At 47.4% G+C, this 12,104-nt stretch overlaps 1 protein-coding gene across 4 annotated transcripts in view; it reads left to right on the top strand.

The window, feature by feature from the left end:
* TMEM117 (transmembrane protein 117) overlaps positions 1–12,104 on the top strand; it is a 528,179-nt gene that overhangs the window by 297,734 nt on the left and 218,341 nt on the right. The gene's annotated exons all lie outside the window — the stretch shown is intronic.

Raw genomic sequence — 12,104 nt, 5'->3', positions numbered from 1 at the left:
AATGGGTCTGCAAAAAAAAACGGAAGTTAATCTGTGTGCATTCCGTTTCCGTATGTCCATATTTCCGTTCTGCAAAAAAATAGAACGTCCTATTATTGTCCGCATTACAGACAAGGATAGTACTGTTCTATTAGGGGCCAGCTGTTCTGTTCTGCAAAATACGAAATACACATGGATGTGATCTGTATTTTTTTGGGGATCTGTTTTTTGCGGACTGCAAAATACATATGGTCCTGTGCATGAGCCCATAGGCTATGTTCACATGTAGCAGATTTGCTGCAACTGAGAATCCAGTCCATACATCTGAATAAATTAGTTTCTGCAGCATGCACATGGATTTCAGATGAATAGGAAACTCACAGAAATGTCTGCAACAAATCTGCTGTGTGTGAATATAACCTTAATGTCCCAGTGTGCCCATGGCTTTATCTACCCCCCCAATATAACACAATATATTTGGTCCATGTATTATAGACAACAGATTTCTATATTTAAAAATTACCTGTGGTAAGCAATTCTGAATTGTCAGTGAATGAAACACCACAATAATGGTAATTAAAACAGATGACATTATTTTCATCTTGCTGCTAATTTATGCAACATTGAATAATTGTCCTCTTGTTACTGTACCTGCAGGCTATCTGCTGTGTCCAGATTGTATTATGGCTCTATATTCATCCTAATTATGGTCTCAGTACTCAGGACAGCTTGGCTCATTGACACATGGATGTATGACGTTAATTACCACATGAACATCCATGCAGTCTGATTACCATATAAATAGCTCATATTTGCATTGGATAGTCATGTGTTAAATTGTTAATGAGTAAAAGTGAATAAAGTATTAAGATGTTATTAAATCATTCAGATCCAGAGTCCGGTCACAAAATCACACCACTATAATGCTAAAGTATAAACGAAACTACAAAACACATAATAGAATACTAAGAGAGCATCTTATTGTTGGTTTCTAGGTAGGAGCAGATATGCTACAAGTGTTTGCTATAGGAATACCTCCTTCAGGGGCGTTTCTAGGGTCTCAAAGGATCCGGGGCCCAAGCCCCAATGAATATGGACCAGTTCTCTAAGGCTACTTTCACTCTAGTGGTAGCCTTCTCCGGCAGGCTGTTTTAGCAGGGGAACAGCCTGTCAGATCCGCACTGCCGCTAGTGCACACGTGCCGCCGGAAGTCCGCTCCGGCCCCATTCACTATAATGGGGGCGGGCTGGAGTTCCGGCTGCAGCACGGCACACATGCTGAGAGGCGGCTGTAATAAAACTGCATATTTGCCGTACTGTGGCCGGACCTCCGGCCCGCCCCCATTATAGGGAATGGGGCCACAGCGGACTTCTGTGGCATGGTGCATCACCGCCGGAACCGCCTGCCGGAGAAGACTACTGCTAGTGTGAAAGTAGCCTAAGTCGACCCTCCCCACGCACACTGCATTTTACTGTACTCGCTATACAGCAGCACGTACCTCTCAAATCCAGTTCCTCCCAGGTGACGTCTCCTCTGATGTAGATCTTCTCTGTCTTCATCTTCTCCACTCGGTCCAGACAACTTCTTTCAGCTGCGCCTTGTCTCTGCAGAGTGTGACACACAGACATCTTAGCTTCCTCACATTTCTATCATCATCCCCCAACTTGGAGTCCCCACAATGTTACCCTGCTGCTCGCTGTGCCCCCCAATATCCCCAAATACTATACTGAAGAAAAATTTATGCCGTACAGATAGCCCCCCCCATAGTAATAGTGCTCCTCCAAGTACCACCAATAGTAATTCCCTTCTAGAGTGCCCTCATTAGTAATACTGCCCCTACTGTGCCCTCAACAGTGATAATGCTCCCCAAGAGTGCCTCCATTAGTAGAAGAGCCCTTCAGTATAAATAATGCCCTCACAGACCCCTCAGTAGTAATAAAGCTCCCCATAGTGCTCTTAGTAGAAATAAGGCGGATCTATAAGACCTTCCTATAAAGCCCCCAGTAGTACAAAGAACGCCTATAATGTCCCCTGGATTTAAAATGCCCCCACAGTGCCCCCAGTATTTATATAGCCCCCTCCTGTTATAATGCTCTTCCCTGCAGTGCCCCCTGTAGTTACAGTTCTGCCCATAATTATTCATACCCCTGGCAAATTTAGATTTAAAGTTACTTTTATTCAACCAGCAAGTAATTTTTTGACGGGAAATGACATAGGTGTCTCCCAAAAGATAATAAGACGATGTACAAGAGGCATTATTGTGGAAAAAAAAACATTTCTCAGCTTTTATTTACATTTGAGCAAAAAGTGTCCAGTCCAAAATTATTCATACCCTTCTCAATAATCAATAGAAAAGCCTTTATTGGCTATTACAGCAATCAAACGCTTCCTATAATTGCAGACCACCTTTTTGCATCCACAGGTATTTTTGCCCATGCCATCATCCTGATCCTTAGCTCCCTCCACAGATTCTCAATTGGATTCAAGTCTGGACTCTGGCTGGGCCACTCCAAAACGTTAATGTTGTTGTCTAGGGATGAGCAAACCCGAACTGTATAGTTCGGGTTCGTAAAGAATTTTGGGCTGTCCGTGACACGGACCCGAACCCGAACATTTTCGTAAAAGTCCGGGTTCGGGTTTGGTGCTCGGCGCTTTCTTGGCGCTTTTTGAAAGGCTGCAAAGCAGCCAATCAACAAGCGTCATACTACTTGGCCCAAGAGGCCATCACAGCCATGCCTACTATTGGCATGGCTGTGATTGGCCAGTGCACCATGTGACCCAGCCTCTATTTAAGCTGGAGTCACGTAGCGCCGCACGTCACTCTGCTATGATCAGTATAGGGAGAGGTTGCAGCTGCGACGTTAGGGCGAGATTAGGCAGATTAACTCCTCCAAAAGACTTCATTCTGTGATCGATCTGCAGCTGTGGATCATTGAAGTGCTATTATTGACTTGCTCACTTTTTTGAGGGTGCCCAGAGCGTTTTTAGATCACTTTTTTTCTGGGGTGATCGGCGGCCATTTTGTGACTTCTGGTGCGCCAGCACGAGCTATCACCAAATGTATTTAACCATCGATAGTGTGGTTATTTTGTGCTATATCCTACATCAGCTGCAGGCTGAGCCTGTGTCACCGAAGTGCATTTAACCATCAACAGTCTGGTTATTTTTTGGCCGTATACTACATCTGGTGCAGGCTGAGCCTGTGTCACCCAAGTGCATTTAACCATCAACAGTGTGGTTATTTTTGGCCATATATTACATCAGGGGCAAGTTGAGCCTGTCACCCAGCGCCTAAAAAATAGACCTGACATTTCTATTCAACCAAATCTGCACAGTTTTAGCTGGTCAAGTTATTTGTAGTGACCGTAAAAGCAGACTTTTTGTTCTGGGTTGAAAAAGCATTCCCAAATTTGCCATTCTGAAAATAACTAGTTTGTGGTATTTGAGGCCTACTTGAAATCTATCCCAAAAAGAAAATCTTACATTGAAGGTATTGATAGTGTGATTCAGAAAAACCTAAGACACACGCTAGCGTGCTGATAGAAGTGTCATTCTGTGATTAAACCTATAACTGTCACACAGCGCAAAAAAAAAACAGGTCTCACATCTCTATTCAACCAAATCTGCACAGTTTTAGCTGGTCAAGTTATTTGTAGTGACCGTAAAAGCAGACTTTTTGTTCTGGGTTGAAAAAGCATTCCGAAATTTGCCATTCTCAAAATTACTAGTTTGTGGTATTTGAGGCCTACTTGAAATCTATCCCAAAAAGAAAATCTTACATTGAAGGTATTGATAGTGTGATTCAGAAAAACCTAAGACACACGCTAGCGTGCTGATAGAAGTGTCATTCTGTGATTAAACCTATAACTGTCACACAGCGCAAAAAAAAAAACAGGTCTCACATCTCTATTCAACCAAATCTGCACAGTTTTAGCTGGTCAAGTTATTTGTAGTGACCGTAAAAGCAGACTTTTTGTTCTGGGTTGAAAAAGCATTCCCAAATTTGCCATTCTCAAAATTGTTGTGAACGGGAACAATGAGGAAAACATCTAATAAGGGACGCGGACGTGGACATGGTCGTGGTGGTGTTAGTGTACCCTCTGGTGCTGGGAGAGGACGTGGCCGTTCTGCCACAGCCACACGTCCTAGTGAACCAACTACCTCAGGTCCCAGTAGCCAGCAGAATTTACAGCGATATTTGGTGGGGCCCAATGCCGTTCTAAGGATGGTAAGGCCTGAGCAGGTGCAGGCATTAGTCAATTGGGTGGCCGACAGTGGATCCAGCACGTTCACATTATCTCCCACCCAGTCTTCTGCAGAAAGCGCACAGATGGCGCATGAAAATCAAGCCCATCGGTCTGTCACATCACCCCCATGCATATCAGGGAAACTGTCTGAGCCTCAAGTTATGCAGCAGTCTCTTATGCTGTTTGAAGACTCTGCTGCCAGGGTTTCCCAAGGGCATCCACCTAGCCCTTCCCCAGGGGTGGAAGAGATAAAATGCACTAACGCACAACCACTTATTTTTCCTGATGATGAGGACATGGGAATACCACCTCAGCACGTCTCTAATGATGACGAAACACAGGTGCCAACTGCTGCGTCTTTCTGCAGTGTGCAGACTGAACAGGAGGTCAGGGGTCAAGACTGGGTGGAAGACGATGCAGGGGACGATGAGGTCCTAGACCCCACATGGAATGAAGGTCGTGCCACTGACTTTCACAGTTCGGAGGAAGAGGCAGTGGTGAGACCGAGCCAACAGCGTAGCAAAAGAGGGAGCAGTGGGCAAAATCAGAACACCCGCCGCCAAGAGACTTCGCCTGCTACTGACCGCCGCCATCTGGGACCGAGCACCCCAAAGGCAGCTTCAAGAAGTTCCCTGGCATGGCACTTCTTCAAACAATGTGCTGACGACAAGACCCGAGTGGTTTGCACGCTGTGCCATCAGAGCCTGAAGCGAGGCATTAACGTTCTGAACCTTAGCACAACCTGCATGACCAGGCACCTGCATGCATAGCATGAACTGCAGTGGAGTAAACACCTTAAAAACAAGGAAGTCACTCAGGCTCCCCCTGCTGCCCCTTCTGCTGCTGCCGCCTCGGCCTCTTCTGCTGCTGCCTCGGCCTCTTCTGCTGCTGCTGCCGCCGCCTCGGCCTCTTCCTCTGCCTCTGGAGGAACGTTGGCACCTGCCGCCCAGCAAACATGGGATGTACCACCAACACCACCACCTGCGTCACCAAGCATCTCAACCATGTCACACGGCAGCGTTCAGCTCTCCATCTCACAAACATTTGAGAGAAAGCGTAAATTCCCACCTAGCCACCCTCGATCCCTGGCCCTGAATGCCAGCATTTCTAAACTACTGGCCTATGAAATGCTGTCATTTAGGCTGGTGGACACACACAGCTTCAAACAGCTCATGTCACTTGCTGTCCCACAGTATGTTGTTCCCAGCCGCCACTACTTCTCCAAGAGAGCCGTGCCTTCCCTGCACAACCAAGTGTCCGATAAAATCAAGTGTGCACTGCGCAACGCCATCTGTGGCAAGGTCCACCTAAGCACGGCCAGGGACGCTATATCTCCCTAACTGCACACTGGGTAAATGTGGTGGCGGCTGGGCCCCAGGCGGAGAGCTATTTGGCGCACGTCCTTCCGCCGCCAAGGATCGCAGGGCAACATTCTTTGCCTCCTGTCTCCTCCTCCTCCTACTCAGCTTCCTCCTCCTCTTCTTCCACCTGCTCATCCAGTCAGCCACACACCTTCACCACCAACTTCAGCACAGCCCGGGGTAAACGTCAGCAGGCCATTCTGAAACTCATATGTTTGGGGGACAGGCCCCACACCGCACAGGAGTTGTGGCGGGGTATAGAACAACAGACCGATGAGTGGTTGCTGCCGGTGAGCCTCAAGCCCGGCCTGGTGGTGTGCGATAATGGGCGAAATCTCGTTGCAGCTCTGGGACTAGCCAGTTTGACGCACATCCCTTGCCTGGCGCATGTGCTGAATTTGGTGGTGCAGAAGTTCATTCGCAACTACCCCGACATGTCAGAGCTGCTGCATAAAGTGCGGGCCGTCTGTTCGCGCTTCCGGCGTTCACACCCTGCCGCTGCTCGCCTGTCTGCGCTACAGCGTAACTTCGGCCTTCCCGCTCACCGCCTCATATGCGACGTACCCACCAGGTGGAACTCCACCTTGCATATGCTGGACAGACTGTGCGAGCAGCAGCAGGCCATAGTGGAGTTTCAGCTGCAGCACGCACGGGTCAGTCGCACTGCGGATCAGACACACTTCACCACCAATGACTGGGCCTCCATGCGAGACCTGTGTGCCCTGTTGCGCTGTTTCGAGTACTCCACCAACATGGCCAGTGGCGATGACGCCGTTATCAGCGTTACAATACCACTTCTATGTCTCCTTGAGAAAACACTTAGGGCGATGATGGAAGAGGAGGTGGCCCAGGAGGAAGAGGAGGAAGAGGGGTCATTTTTAGCACTTTCAGGCCAGTCTCTTCAAAGTGACTCAGAGGGAGGTTTTTTGCAACACCAGAGGCCAGGTACAAATGTGGCCAGACAGGGCCCACTACTGGAGGACGAGGAGGACGAGGATGAGGAGGAGGTGGAGGAGGATGAGGATGAAGCATGTTCACAGCGGGGTGGCACCCAAAGCAGCTCGGGCCCATCACTGGTGCGTGGCTGGGGGGAAACACAGGACGATGACGATACGCCTCCCACAGAGGACAGCTTGTCCTTACCTCTGGGCAGCCTGGCACACATGAGCGACTACATGCTGCAGTGCCTGCGCAACGACAGCAGAGTTGCCCACATTTTAACGTGTGCGGACTACTGGGTTGCCACCTTGCTGGATCCCCGGTACAAAGACAATGTGCCCACCTTACTTCCTACACTGGAGCGTGATAGGAAGATGCGCGAGTACAAACGCACGTTGGTAGACGCGCTACTGAGAGCATTCCCAAATGTCACAGGGGAACAAGTGGAAGCCCAAGGCGAAGGCAGAGGAGGAGCAAGAGGTCGCCAACGCAGCTGTGTCACGGCCAGCTCCTCTGAGGGCAGGGTTAGCATGGCAGAGATGTGGAAAAGTTTTGTCACCACGCCACAGCTAAGTGCACCACCACCTGATACGGAACGTGTTAGCAGGAGGCAACATTTCACTAACATGGTGGAACAGTACCTGTGCACACCCCTCCACGTACTGACTGATGGTTCGGCCCCATTCAACTTCTGGGTCTCCAAATTGTCCACGTGGCCAGAGCTAGCCTTTTATGCCTTGGAGGTGCTGGCCTGCCTGGCGGCCAGCGTTTTGTCTGAACGTGTATTCAGCACGGCAGGGGGCGTCATTACAGACAAACGCAGCCGCCTGTCTACAGCCAATGTGGACAAGCTGACGTTCATAAAAATGAACCAGGCATAGATCCCACAGGACCTGTCCATCCCTTGTGCAGATTAGATATTAACTACCTCCCCTTAACAATATATTATTCTACTCCAGGGCACTTCCTCATTCAATACTATTTTTAATTTCATTTTACCATTATATTGCGGGGCAACCCAAAGTTGAATGAACCTCTCCTCTGTCTGGGTGCCGGGGCCTAAATGTGTGACAGTGGCCTGTTCCAGTGGTGGGTGACGTGAAGCCTGATTCTCTGCTATGACATGAAGACTTATTCTGTGCTGACATGAAGCCAGATTCTCTGTTACCCGACCTCTCTCCTCTGCCTGGGTGCCTGGGCCTAAATGTGTGACAGTGGCCTGTTCCAGTGGTGGGTGACGTGAAGCCTGATTCTCTGCTATGACATGAAGACAGATTCTGCGCTGACATCAGGCCAGATTCTCTGTTACGGGACCTCTCTCCTCTGCCTGGGTACCTGGGCCTAAATGTGTGACAGTGGCCTGTTCCAGTGGTGGGTGACGTGAAGCCTGATTCTCTGCTATGACATGAATACAGATTCTGCGCTGACATAAGGCCAGATTCTCTGTTACGGGACCTCTCTCCTCTGCCTGGGTACCTGGGCCTAAATGTGTGACAGTGGCCTGTTCCAGTGGTGGGTGACGTGAAGCCTGATTCTCTGCTATGACATGAATACAGATTCTGCGCTGACATAAGGCCAGATCTCTGTTACGGGACCTCTCTCCTCTGCCTGGGTGCCTGGGCCTAAATATGTGACAGTGGCCTGTTCCAGTGGTGGGTGACGTGAAGCCTGATTCTCTGCTATGACATGAATACAGATTCTGCGCTGACATAAGGCCAGATTCTCTGTTACGGGACCTCTCTCCTCTGCCTGGGTGCCTGGGCCTAAATATGTGACAGTGGCCTGTTCCAGTGGTGGGTGACGTGAAGCCTGATTCTCTGCTATGACATGACTACAGATTCTGCGCTGACATAAGGCCAGATTCTCTGTTACGGGACCTCTCTCCTCTGTCTGGGTGCCGGGGCCTAAATATGTGACAGTGGCTTGTTCCAGTGGTGGGTGACGTGAAGCCTGATTCTCTGCTATGACATGAAGACAGATTCTGTGCTGACATAAGGCCAGATTCTCTGTTACGGGACCTCTCTCCTCTGCCTGGGTGCCTGGGCCTAAATGTGTGACAGTGGCCTGTTCCAGTGGTGGGTGACGTGAAGCCTGATTCTCTGCTATGACATGAAGACAGATTCTGTGCTGACATGAAGCCAGATTCTCTGCTATGGCATGAAGAGACTGATTCTGTGCTGACATGAAGCCAGATTCTTTGCTATGGCATGAAGAGACTGATTCTCTGCTGACGTGAAACCAGATTCTCTGCTATGGGACCTCTGTCCAATTGATATTGGGTCATTTTTTTTATTTAAATTTTTATTTTAATTCATTTCCCTATCCACATTTGTTTGCAGGGGATTTACCTACATGTTGCTGCCTTTTGCAGCCCTCTAGCTCTTTCCTGGGCTGTTTTACAGCCTTTTTAGTGCCGAAAAGTTCAGGTCCCCATTGACTTCAATGGGGTTCGGGTTCGGGACGAAGTTCGGATCGGGTTCGGATCCCGAACCCGAACATTTCTAGGAAGTTCGGCCGAACTTCTCGAACCCGAACATCCAGGTGTTCGCTCAACTCTATTGTTGTCTGCTAAGCATTTCTTCTTTTTACTGTGTGTTTTGGGTCATTGTCATGCTGAAATGTCCACTGGTGCCCAAGGCCAAGTATCTCTGCAGACTGCCTGATGTTGTTGAGAATCCTCATGTATTGCTCTTTTTTCATAGTGCCGTTTACTGCGATTAGGTTCCCTGGTCCATTGGCTGAAAAACACCAACATGTGTGGGGATTTGACAGTGGGGATGGTGTTCTTTGGGTTGAAGGCTTCTCCTTTTTTACGCCAACTGGACACTTTTTGCTCAAATGTAAATAAAAGCTGAGAAATGTGTTTTTTCCACAATAATGCCTCTTGTACATCGTCTTACTATCTTTTGGGAGACACCTACAGTATGTCATTTCCCATCAAAAAATAACTTGCTGGTTGAATAAAAGTAACTTTAAGTCAAAATTTGCCAGGGGTATGAATAATTATGGGCAGCACTGTATATTCCTCCTCTTAGTGTCCTCACAAATTATAATTCCTCAGCCCCTCCACCATACACTCCCATGTAAATAACACTATTTCCCTCTCTTCGCCATTGAGTCCCATGTAAATAACATCCCACATCTCTCCAGCCCCCTCTAATATACAGTCCCATGTAAATAACATTCCTCTCTGTCTACAGACCCTCCAATATACAGTCCCATGTAAATAACATTACTTCCCCACTTCTTCCATCTCCAATATACATTATCATGTAAATAACATCACCCCTCCCCAGCCACCTTCAACATACAGTCCCATGTAAATAATATCACCCACTCCCCAGCAGCCTCCAACATGCAGTCCCATGTAAACAATTTCACCCCCTCAACATTCAGTCCAATGTTAATAACATCACTTCCTCCCCCAGCCACCATCAATATACAGTCCCATGTAAATAGCACTACCCCCTCTCCAGCCTCCTCCAACATACAGCCTCATGTAAATAACATCGCCCCCTCCCCAGCCTTCTCCAACATACAGTCCCATGTCAATAACATCACTCCCTCCCACAGCTGCGATCAACATACAGTCCCATGTAAACATCATTCCCTCCAACAGCTGCCATCAGCATACAGTAGCATGTAAATAACATCACTCCCTCCCCCAGCCACCATCAATATACAGTCCCATGTAAACCTCTCTCCCTCCCACAGCCGCCTTCAACATACAGTCCCATGTCAATAACATCACTCCCTCCCCCAGCCACCATCAATATACAGTCCCATGTAAACCTCACTCCCTCCCACAGCCGCCATCAACATACAGTCCCATGTAAATAACATCACTCCCTCCCCCAGCCACCATCAATATACAGTCCCATGTAAATAACATCACTCCCTCCCCCAGCCACCATCAATATACAGTCCCATGTAAATAACATCACCCCCTCCCACAGCCGCCTTCAACATACAGTCCCATGTAAATAACATCACCCCCTCCCACAGCCGCCTTCAACATACAGTCCCATGTAAATAACATCACCCCCTCCCACAGCCACCTCCAACATACAGTCCCATGTAAATAACATCACTCCTGAACATTTAGTCCCATGATAACATCCCTCCCTTCATCCCTAACATACAATCATAGTTAAATAATCACAACTCCCATCATTGCTCTGCCTCTCCCTCCACTTACCTCTCCTCATGTAGCAGAGATCACCACAGCTTCTTCTCCAGGAATTTTCCTCCTCACTGCCGTCCTCTCCTGCACTGGTCACACGATGGTGACATCATCACAGGTCCTTCTCAACCCTTGCCTTCTGCATTGATCACATGATCTGTGATGTCATCACAGGTCCTTCAGTTCTTGCAGTGCATTAGATTCAATTGTTTTGCCGTCCTGATGATGGCAATACAGTTGTATCTGCCTGGCAGGCAGTACATTCAGGGCCTGGGACAAAACATTCAGGGCCCAGGCCCCGAATGTTTTAGCCTAGCAACGGCCCTGACCTCCTTAACCCCTTCCTGATATGGCGATTTTCCGTTTTGCATTTTTTACTTCCTGCCTTCCCAGAGCCATAACTTTTTTATTTTTCCTTTCAGATAGCAGTATTTGGGCTTGTTTTTTGTGGAACAAGCTCTACTTTCTAATGGCACCATTTAATTTTGCATATGATGTAGTGGGAAGTTGGAAAAAAATAGGGTGGAATTAGAAAAAGAAAGCAATTTTGCCACAGTTAGGTGGGTTTTGGTTTTACAGCGTTGTCTACTTCATTCTCCGGGTTAGTACGATTACAGCAATATCACAAATTTCTTGTGTTTTAATCATGAATAATAGTAAAAACAGTTTTTTTCCCTATGCATTGCCATAATCTGACCCCTATAACTTTTTTATATTTCGTCTATGAAGCTGTGTTAGGGGTCATGTTTTGCAAGGCGATCTGTAGTTTGTATTGATACCATTCTGGTGTGTGTTTTACTTTTTGAGCACTTTTTAATTAATTTGTTTGGGGAGTTGAAGTGACAAAAGAATGGGGAATTGGCTGGTTTAATGTTTTTTTTTTTACCATTACGCCATGTACTGTACAGAACCTACAACATAGATGTGTACGCCCAGGTCATTAGACCACAAACAACCATATTAGTAGCAAAAAAAATCTCTTTATTAAATACAATCCTTTAAAAACATATAATGGAGTCCACAATATACAGTGGGATAAAAATACATAAAAGAGGGATAACTGGGATGAGACTGGCATTCAATTACATATTCAGGGAAGAAGCAAAAAGTATATGTGCATTATATCTCATTGCATATAGTCCAATATGTTTAAAGTGCAAGTGCAAAGAAAAAGAAGAAAGTATGACATTGGTCTTTACTGCAGATAGAACATTAAACAATATCAGGCCTAGTGCTTTACAATGTTAGCAGTCATGCAGAGGAGAACTGCAGAAATCCACAAAGGCTCCTCACCGACTAGTGTTTCTTACGTATAGTCAAATCACCCATCCCAGTGTCCCACACTTATCCAACGCGTTTCGCCCAATAGCTTCCCCTGACAAAGCCATTGGGCGA

This window comes from Bufo bufo, chromosome 1, assembly GCF_905171765.1.
Source record: "Bufo bufo chromosome 1, aBufBuf1.1, whole genome shotgun sequence".
Classification (NCBI taxonomy): domain Eukaryota; kingdom Metazoa; phylum Chordata; class Amphibia; order Anura; family Bufonidae; genus Bufo; species Bufo bufo.
The sequence above is the reverse complement of the archived record's forward strand: the minus strand, read 5'-3'. Positions and strand labels throughout refer to the sequence as shown.